Source organism: Pongo pygmaeus, chromosome 23 (genome assembly GCF_028885625.2).
Source record: "Pongo pygmaeus isolate AG05252 chromosome 23, NHGRI_mPonPyg2-v2.0_pri, whole genome shotgun sequence".
In the NCBI taxonomy this organism is placed as follows: domain Eukaryota; kingdom Metazoa; phylum Chordata; class Mammalia; order Primates; family Hominidae; genus Pongo; species Pongo pygmaeus.
The window spans coordinates 36,262,245-36,272,501 of NC_085931.1; the positions used below are offsets into that span (position 1 = coordinate 36,262,245).

The following is a 10,257-nucleotide window of genomic DNA, read 5'->3' on the forward strand; positions in this document are numbered from 1 at the left end:
CTGCCTCAGCCTCCCAAGTAGCTAGGACTACAGGCGCGCCACCATGCCCAGTTAATTTTTGTATTTTTTAGTAGAGACGGGGTTTCACCATGTTGGCCAGGATGGTCTTGATCTCCTGACCTCCTGACCTCGTGACCTCGTGATCCACCCACCTCAGCCCCCCAAAATGCTTGGATTAAAGCGTAAGCCACTGCACCCGGCCTATACTTCTTAAATGTTTTGTCTATAATAAGGCACATAAACAGAGGGTATACTGGGACTTTTTTTCTCATCTGGGACTCTTTTGTTTTTGTTTCTGTTTTTGTTTTGAGACACTGAGTCCCGCTCTGTCGCCCAGGCTGGAGTGCAGTAGCATAATCTTGGCTTACTGCAGCCTTTGGCTCCCTGGTTCAAGTGATTTTTGTGCCTCAGCCATGCAAGTAGCTAGAATTACAAGTGTGTGCCAGCATGCCCAGCTAATTTTTGTATTTTTTAGTAGAAACGGGGTTTTGCCACATTGGCGAGGCTGGTCTCAAACTTCTGGCCTCAAGCAATCCGCCCACCTCAGCCTCACAAGGTGCTGGGATTACACACAGCCACCTTGCCCAGCCTCATCTGGGACATTTTGATATATGTATATTTTTGGTGATGATCAAATCAGGGTACTTAGCCTAACTATTGCCTCCTACAGGTATTATTTCTCTGTGGTGAGAACACTCAAAATTGTTCCCTTCTAGCTTATTTGAAAAATACAATATTGTAACCAGAGTCACCCAGCTGTGGAACAGGAATGTATTCCTCCCAACTAACTGTAACTTTGTTTCTATAACCAATCCCTCCTATCTCCCCTCCTTCCCCCAGCCTCAGGAAACCACTCCTGTACTTTCTGCTTCTTGAAGGTTAAGTTTTTGGATTCAGCATAAGTGAGGTCATGCAGTGTTTGTCTTTCTGGGCTTGGCTTATTTAACAGAATGTTTTCTAGGTTCATTGGTGTTGCCCTAAATGAAAATTGCATTATTTTTTATGACCGGAGGATATATCATTGTATATAAGTACTACATTTTCTTTATCCCTTCATCTGTGGGTGAACAGGTAGGCTGATTCCATCATCCTAGCTATTGTGACTAGTGATGCAATAGACATGGAAAGGCAGATGTCTCTTCAAAATACTGATTTGCTTTGACTGTATAGCTAGTAGTGGGATGAATAGATCATGTGGTATTGGACTTTTGAGTTTTTTGAGGCATCTGCAACTGCTTTCCATAGTGTATATAGTAATTGACCCTCCCATGAACACTTCTTTTTTCCTGGAAATTCACACTAGCATTTGTGTTTGTATTTTTATTTGTCATATTCATTTTAAATAAGAGATGCTTTCTGTGTATGGTTTTGATTTCCATTTTTTGCAGGAGTAGTAATGTTAACCACATTTTTGTAAAGATAAAGTCAGTGTTGTGTCTTCTTTGCCAAAAAGTCTATTCAGGCTCTTTGCCCAATTTTGGTTTGGTTACTAGTTTCTCTTTTGTTTAGTTTTTTTGCTGGTTACTAGTGTTAGTAGCTTCTGCCTTTTGGAAAACAGGGTCTTATCAGCTGTATGTTTCCCTAAACTTTCTTCTCATCTTTGTGATGCTGTTTTTGTTTTTGTTTTTTCTCTGCCCCCTCCCCTCCCCCTGACGGAGTCTTGCTCCGTCACTCAGGCTGGAGTGCAGTGGCATGATCTCAGCTCACTGCAACTTCCGCCTCCCAGGTTCAAGCAATTCTCCGGCCTCAGCCTCTTGAGTAGCTGGGACTACAGGCACGCACCACCGTGCCCAGCTAATTTTTGTATTATTACTAAAGACGGGGTTTCACCATGTTGGGCAGGCTGGTCTCAAACTCCTGACCTTGTGAGCCACCATGCCCGGTCTAAGTTGCCTTCTCTTTGGGTTCATTTGTTCTCTCCTGTGCAGCGGCTCTAATGTTGTACTTAGTCTCTCATATTTGTGTTTGCATTTGTTGGCAGTGATTTCAGTGTCCCATCCAAAAACAGAGATTGTTAAGCCATTTTATTGTCTATGCCTATTTTCCCCCGAATTTTTCCTTTTCTTTTTGCAACCTGTGTGCACAGGGTCAAGTTTCCCCCAACTATACGCTTATCCCATGTTTTTTCCTTGGAGTGTTTTGCTTTTAGGATTGAATTTAACTGTTTGATTTATTTTTTGTAGATTTTTGTGTATTGGGCAGCATAGGGGTGCTATTTCAATCTTTTGCACATGACTACCCAGTTTTTTCAACTGGTGTGCCTTGGTGTGCTTTTGAAAAATGTGTGCCCTAAATATAATTTTGGGTTGATTACTTGGCTCCCTCATTTTGTCCATTCGGTTGTCTTTCTATATTTATGCCAGTCAGTGATTGCCTGGATGACTGTAGGTTTTGTTTTATCTATCATCTATCCATCTATCTATCTATCTGTCTATCTATCTATCTAATCTATCTATCTATCTATCTATCTATCTAAATATATCCTAATTCTATTATTATTATTATTATTATTATTATTATTATTTGAGACAGGTTATCGCTCTGTCACCCAGGCTGGAGTTCAGTGGTGCGATCTTGGCTCATTGCAGCCTTGAACCTCCCGGGCTCAAGTGATCCTCCCTCCTCAACCTCCCAAGTAGCTGGGACTACAGGTGCACACCCCCATGCCCCATTAATTTTTTTGTACTTTCTGTAGAGGTAGGGTTTTGCCATGCTGCCCAGGCTTCTCTCGAACTCCCAGGCTCAAGTGATCTGCCTGCCTCAGCCTCCCAAAGTGCTGTGATTACAGGCGGGAGCCACTGTGCCCAGGGCAACCCTGTTTTTTGTTTTGTCTTTTTTTAAATCGACTTTTATTTTGATTAAATTGCAGGTTAGCTACATGTGAACCTTTGATGACACTGAGGCTTGTGGCCACTGACCCCGTCACCCAGGCAGTGAGCAAAGTGCCCGTCGGGTGGTTCTTCCGCCCACACCCCCTTTCTGCCTCCTTTTTTCATCTGATAGTCCCCAGTGTCTATTGTTCCATCTTTATGTTCGAGTGTATTCACTGTTTAGCTCCCACTCATGAGTGAGAACATGCAGTATTTGGTTTTCTGTTCTTGCCTTGGTTTGCTAAACATAATAATCCCTAGGTCTATGCATGCTTCTTAGGACATGATTGTGTGTTTTACTTATGGCTGCGTAGTATTTTATGGTGTGTATGTGCCACATTAAAAAATCAAATCCACTGTTGCTGGTCACCTAGGATGCTTCCACGTCTTTGTTCTTGTGAATGGCACGACTATGAATGCACAAGAGCATGTGTCTTTTTGATAGAAGGATTTATTGTCTTTTGGGTAGATACTAAGTAGCGGAATTGCTGGGTCTAATGGTAGTTCTGTTTTAAGTTCTTTGAGTATCTCTACACTGCTTTCCACAGTGTGAACCTGTTTTCACGTTCCCCAAGAGTGTAGCAGCGTTCCCTTTCGTTTGCTGCCTCGCCAGCATGTTGTTTTGCCTTTGGAAAAATGGCCATTCTGACCAGCGTGAGATGGTATCTCATTGTGAGTTGCATTTCACTGATGATTAGTGAGGTTGTGCATTTTTTCATGTCAGATGGTCACTTGAACATCTTCTTTTGCTTTATTTTTATTTTTTATTTTTTGAGACAATGTCTCACTCTGTTGCCCAGACTGGAGTGCAGTGGCGTGATCTTGGCTCACTGCAACCTCTGCCGCCCAGGTTCAAGTGATTTTTCTGCCTCAGCCTCCTGAGTAGCTGGGATTACAGGTGTCTGCCACTATGCCTAGCCAATTTTTGTGTATTTTAGTAGAGACAGGGTTTCACCATGTTGGCCAGGCTGGTCTCGAAGTCCTGACCTGGTGATTTGCCCGCCTCGGCCTCTCAAAGTGCTGGGATTAAAGGCATGAGCCACCATGCCTAACCAATTTTTTGTATTTTTAGTAGAGATAGAGTTTCACTGGTCTCGAACTCCTGACCTCAGGTGATCTGCCTGCCTCAGCTTCCCAGAGTGCTGCTGGGATTATACGCATAAGCCACAGCGCGCAGCCCCTTGACAACTGTTTTCTAAGGACCCATTGCCTGAAGTAGAATTGCTGGATCAAGACTACTCTTCCAAAAGAGGATAATAATCATGATCTCCTCTTTTGTTAATGACTTAGATCATTCCTCTGAACAGCCATTATTGCACATTGCTGAAATGTTCGCCTCTGCACTGGTTGGTCCCAGAATGCTAATCATTTTGAGATTTGTGCCTTCTTTCTCTTATTTTCTGCTTTCCTCTATTAGCCATGCCCGACCTGAAAGCCATCCCTTCCTCTTTAATGTACTATTTTTCTTCTAATGTGGATCTATAAAAACAGAGTTTGGGCAGAGTCTAACAACAGGAACAAGAGAAGAAACAGATCCAAAGAGAGGGGCTTTGGGCACAGCGATGTTCTAGAGTCAGTTCTCAGTGGTGAAGGCTGACTGTGCATCTCTCTGCCTAACTTCACTTGCAGCCGTGTCATATTGATAGCTTGAAATCTGCCACAGTGGGAGCATTTACACCATGGAAATTGACGAACGCTGCAAATCAAGAGTGTTAATTTTTGTTTTGTTTTTTGAGAGTTGGCTATTAACTTACCAGCATACTATTGGCTTTAGTGCATGGCGTCTATATATTGGTATTTGTTGCTGGGCCGTTATTTAAGCTGCCTTCTTATTTCTTAACTGTGTTCCAGGTGGGTAAAGGCAGCATAGCACTGAGTTGTAGATAACTGAGGGGATTTTGCACTTGGATTTGCTGTGCTAAGGTTTGTGTGGGGCTATTACATCTTGCCGGGCTCGGCAAGAGTGAACCCTAGGGGTCAACGTCAGTACCCAGGATTCTGCCATAGGAAGCTTGGAGTGGAGCTGACCTGCCTCTTTCTCTCTGTCTCTATGGCAGCTGGGTGGGCTATGAACAGGCCAACTGCAAGGGCGAGCAGTTTGTGTTTGAGAAGGGCGAGTATGCCCACTGGGACTGGTGGACCAGCAGCCAGAGGACAGACTCAGCAGCCTGAGGCCCATCAAAGTGGTGAGCCCCCTGCCATCATCCTACTTTCTCTCTCTGCCACCTTGGAGCAGGGACCTTGGTCCTGGGACCAGGAAGGAGCCTGCCCCTCTGGCATTGTGCCCCTTCTGATTGGTGAGGAACCTCCTCACTGGGTGACCTTGCAAAAGTCATTTTACTTCCCTGAGCCTCAGTTTCTTCATCTGTAAAATGGGCGTATTGGTATCTACTGTCCTGAGATTCCAATGTGCTTATTATTAGCTTGAGGGCTGTCACACTGCGCAAATCGAGGGGGCTCCAATCACAAGACTATGAAATGCTCCAGAGGGCACTATTCACATTCTATTTTATGTGATTGGTGCCCAACCCAGGGTTGGGCAACTCCCGTCACAGAGTCATTGCTCAATAACCAGTAGCCATCAGAAATACTACAAGGAATTCTGAGTTTAGGGCTGGAGGAGAAGGTGGTTTAGCTCTTCTTCAAGACTCGGGCCAGTGTGGGTTTTCAGTGCTTCTGAGATCCTGATTCTTACTAGTGTGTGAATGTGTGAGCTGTCGGGGAGGGGACAGGGCCCGTCACTGCTCAGTTACACTCCCAAACCCTCCAAGCCCGGTCTGGCTTCTCCCAGGACCTACTGGAAGGTTGGAGAACACTGGACTTCGCACCCCACAGACCCAGGTTCCCATGTTGGCTGTGCTGCTCCCAGCTCTGTGACCTTGAGCACATCATATGATCTCTCTGTGCCTCACTTTTCTCATCAGCCAATTAGCATAAAAGGATTTTATGTCTAAGGGACAAGGGTTTTATGTTTAAAGGATTAGATGAGATAACTAAGGAAAATGTCATAGAAACAGGAGGATGGGAAGAGACGTAGAAATGAAGAAAAATCAAAATATCTCAGGTGCCTATTAGAGGCACAATTAGCCTGTGCATGTGTGTGTGCATGTGTGGGTGTGCACGTGTGGGTGGGTGGGTAGATCATAGCTGCCATTTCTAAAAGAGAAACTTGAGACATACGAGGAAAAATGACATTTCAGAATCAAATATTCCCCAAAGTGTAGCATCTCAGAGTGTCTGTTACATGAAAATGGCCCAGTAGAAACTTAACAAATGGCTGTGATCCAACAGCACTTGTCAGACACGCGGTAGGTGCATTGGGCAGAGAGTGATGTGTGGGACATGCTGATCCCAACTCTGGGGCATGAGCATGGGGTGGGAAGGCCAACCCTGGGCCCCCTCACCCATACTCACTTCCCCCCACCCTCTGCCAATAGGACAGCCAAGAGCACAAGATCTATGAAAACCCCAACTTCACTGGGAAGAAGATGGAAATCATAGATGACGATGTACCCAGCTTCCACGCCCATGGTTACCAGGAGAAGGTGTCATCTGTGCGGGTGCAGAGTGGCACGTAAGTGCATTGCCAGCCCTGGCTCACCCTGCCCCAGGAACTGAGACTCTGGGGTCCTAAGTCCTGCTCTGCCCTGTACACACTGGTGATCTTGCACACATTAGTGTGCTCTGCTGACCTCTGGCTTCCCACTGGAAAGTAGATGGGAATTCTCTGCCCATAGGTGGCTTACAGCCCCTGAGTTTCTTTCTAGAGCTGCCTTTCTAGAGCTGGAGAAACGTTGGCCTTAACCTCAGCCCCAGTGAGCAAGACATGTATGTCAGAGGGGCAAGTTGAGGCAGAGGGAGGATTAGGTTGAGGCAGGAGGGAAGGAAGGAGTTGAGTAGTCTGAAAGCTATAAGAAGCAGGAGGACCAGCCCATGCTGCCTTTGACTGCGTGTGTCCCTAAGTTTGGGAACAGGAGGTGTCATTTTCCACTGAATTGAAGTTCCTGGGCACATCGACCCTGGCCATCAGCAGTAAGGGATTTCTCATGGTAAAAAATTTGGATTCCATGGGGGTCCACAGATGAGCTTTGGGCAGCGGTGTGTTGGAAACGGCTTATACCAGCTTGTAAAAACTGACTTTTTTTTTTTTTTTTTTTTTCAATTGAGACAGAGGCTCGCACTGTTGCCCTGGCTAGAGTGCAATGGAATGATCTTGGCTCACTGCAACCTCCGCCTCCCAGGTTCAAACGATTCTCCTGCCTTATCCTCCCAAGTAGCTGGGATTACAGGTGCCCACCACCAAGCTCAGCTAATTTTTTGCATTTTTAGTAGAGACAGGGTTTCACTATGTTGGCCAGGTTAGTCTTAAACTCCTGACCTCATGATCTGCCCATCTCGGCCTCCCAAAGTGCTCGGATTACAGGCATGAGCCACCGCGCCTGGCCTGGAACTGACTCTTAAATTTTCAGAATTTGTGTGAGCTGGTTGACTAATCATTGGTAGCTTGAAACCAGCCACAGGGTGCATTTACAGCATAGAAATCAGCAAATGCTACTAATTAAGGCTCTTTCCCTACAACAGAACCAATTTAGCCAGACATACTGGCTTCTCAGGGTTTGTGAAACTCCTAAAATAGTGTGCAAAGTTCTGTGCTTCTATTCCCCTTCATTCCCTCATTCATTCATTCATTCATTCATTCAGTCTGTCAGTCTGTCAGTGCTGCCATATGCCAGGCATTGTGTTAGGTGCCCAGGGTGAAGGAGATTAAAGAGATCTGGCTTCTGCCCTGTGTAGCCAACAGTCTAGAAGGGGCAACTGTTAATACTTTAAGAATCCACATGAATCTAAGCTACTTCCTTGGAGAAAAGATTCTTGAGCTGAGATCTCAAGGAACAGTAGGAATTGCAGGGGTAAAGAGGCCAAGGAAGAGCATCCCAGACAACGAGAGCAGCATGTGCAAAGGCCCTGTGGTGTGTGTGTGTATGGAGGGAGCCTGATAGGTCTGAGAAACTCTACAAAGGCCATGGTGGCTGGAATGCAGAGATGTGGGAGCATAAGAATGTGAAGTAGAGCTGGAGGTGTCCGCAGAGACTGGCCAGGCAGGTCCTTGCAGGCCAGGCCTGTGTGACATTTTCTGGAGACAAGACCAGCACTTTCATTAAGTAGCCCCTGGAACCTCTTTCATAAGGCCTCTGGGACCTCCCCCAACTCTTCTTTGACCTTGCAGCTGGGCTTGGAGGTGGGATAAGACTGGAGGGAGATGGTTCAAAGGCCTGGCTTATTCTAAGCTTCAGTGAGCTTAAGATATCACCTCCTTGCTCTGACCCCAGTACAGTACAGTATAGGCCTTCAGTCAAAATTTGCTTCAGGAGGCAGTGAGCTCCCCGTCAAGAGAAGGAAGAAAGCAGAGGCTCAGTGCTAGAAGGGTGGGGTGGAAAGGGTGTCCTGCTTACCCCCAGGAAGTGGCAATGGTTGGGAGGCTTCACCCTTCCTAGTGGCTTATGGATGCTCTATCTCTCTCCCCTTGCCTCTCTCTCTGTCTGCTTCTCTTCCTGTCCCCCCGGTTCACCCTCCCCTCACCTCTGGCCCTGCAGGTGGGTTGGCTACTAGTACCCCGGCTACCGTGGGCTGCAGTACCTGCTGGAGAAGGGAGACTACAAGGACAGCAGCGACTTTGGGGCCCCTCACCCCCAGGTACAGTCCGTGCGCCGCATCCACGACATGCAGTGGCACCAATGTGGTGCCTTACACTCCTCCAACTAGTGCCCTCCCCACCATGCCTCCTTCCCAGGACCCAGGTCTGCTGCCCAGGAACCCTCCATACCTCCCAGAGAGTGAATAAAGTGTGACTTGCAACTTGTCTGCTGTGGGTCTTTGATCTTCCCTGGCAGCTGGTGTGTGTGTGTGTGTGTATGTGTATGTGTGTATGTGTGTGTGATAGAGAGAAATGAGAATCAGCAAGTATCTGGGCTAGGAGTAGGGCAACAGAACCCTTATTGATTCTTACGGTTCTGCAGCTGCTTAGCTCTTAACTGTGTGACCTTGGACACAGTGCCCAACCTTTCTGAGCCTTTGTTTCTTCACCTGACTTGCAGTTCCCTTGCCTCTGAGTGGCTGGCTGGTCTCGAACCCCTGAACTTGTGATCTGCCTGTCTCAGCCTCTCAAAATGCTGGGATTACAGGCGTGAGCCACTGCACCCGGCCAAACTTGAAGAAATTATTTCTAATCCCCGGTCACAAAGAAATTCCCTAATAGATTTTTTTCTCTAAACATTTTAAACATTTGCTGTTCACATTTGCGTTCTTAATCCTTCTGGAGCTGATTGTTGTATATAGTGTATGGTAGAGATTCAGTTTTTTTTTCTTTTTGGAAGTCCAGTGTCTTAAATCATTCTTGAAGGAGTCCATTTCCTGCACTGTGGTGCAATGTCGCCTTGCTGATCTAGCCCCTTCCCCACAGGTGGGGTGATTTTATGGGCTGTCTTTTCTGTTCCTGTAGTCTGTGTATCCCTGTGCTCTTGCCACATTATGTTAATGACTATTGCTTTGTAGTCAGTGTTGAGGTCCCTAAAACAGGGGCCCTACACCCTCGGGCCTCCCGTGGCCTGGAATGGCAGCTGCACAGCAGGAGGTGGGCATTACAGCCTGAGCTCCGCCTCCCGTCAGACCAGCGGCGGCATTAGATTCTCATAGGGGTGCAAACCCTATTGTGAACTGCACATGGAAAGGATCTAGGTTGCATGCTCCAATGAGAATCTAATGTCCCCTGCCCATAGCCCATGAAAAATTGTCTTCCACAAAATCGATCCCTGGTGCCAAAACATTTGGGGACCAATGCCCTATAACATGATTCTTCTTCAGGAATGTTTTAGATATTCTTGCCCTTTTAGGAGTCCATTTAGAAGCATCCCCTCACATTTGGAAAAGTGGAACACCTTGTTGAATGAGCTAAAGTGGTTAAAATGATTATCATAAAGGTAGAAACCAGTAAGTGCTCCATATACACCATGGAATACTATGCAGCCATAAAAAAAGAATGAGTTAATGTCCTCTGCAGGGACATGGATGAAGCTGGAAATCATAATTCTCAGCAAACTAACACAGAAACAGAAAATCAAACACCACATGTTCTCACTCATAAGTGGGAGTTGAACAATGAGAACACATGGACACAAGGAGGGGAACATCACACACCGAGGCCTGTCAGGGAGTGGGGGACAAGAGGGAGAGAGAGCATTAGGACAAATACCAAATGCATGCAGGGCTTAAAGCCTAGATGACAGGTTGATGGGTGCAGCAAACCACCATGGCACATGTATACCTGTGTAACAAACCTGCACGCTCTGTACATGTATCCCAGAACTTATAATAATAATAAAATAGAAAA

The 10,257-nt window shown here is 46.3% G+C and overlaps 1 pseudogene; it reads left to right on the forward strand.

The window, feature by feature from the left end:
- Positions 1-4,289: 4,289 nt before the first annotated feature.
- Positions 4,290-8,726, forward strand: LOC129023154 (beta-crystallin B2-like; annotated as a pseudogene).
- The last annotated feature ends 1,531 nt before the right edge of the window (positions 8,727-10,257 follow it).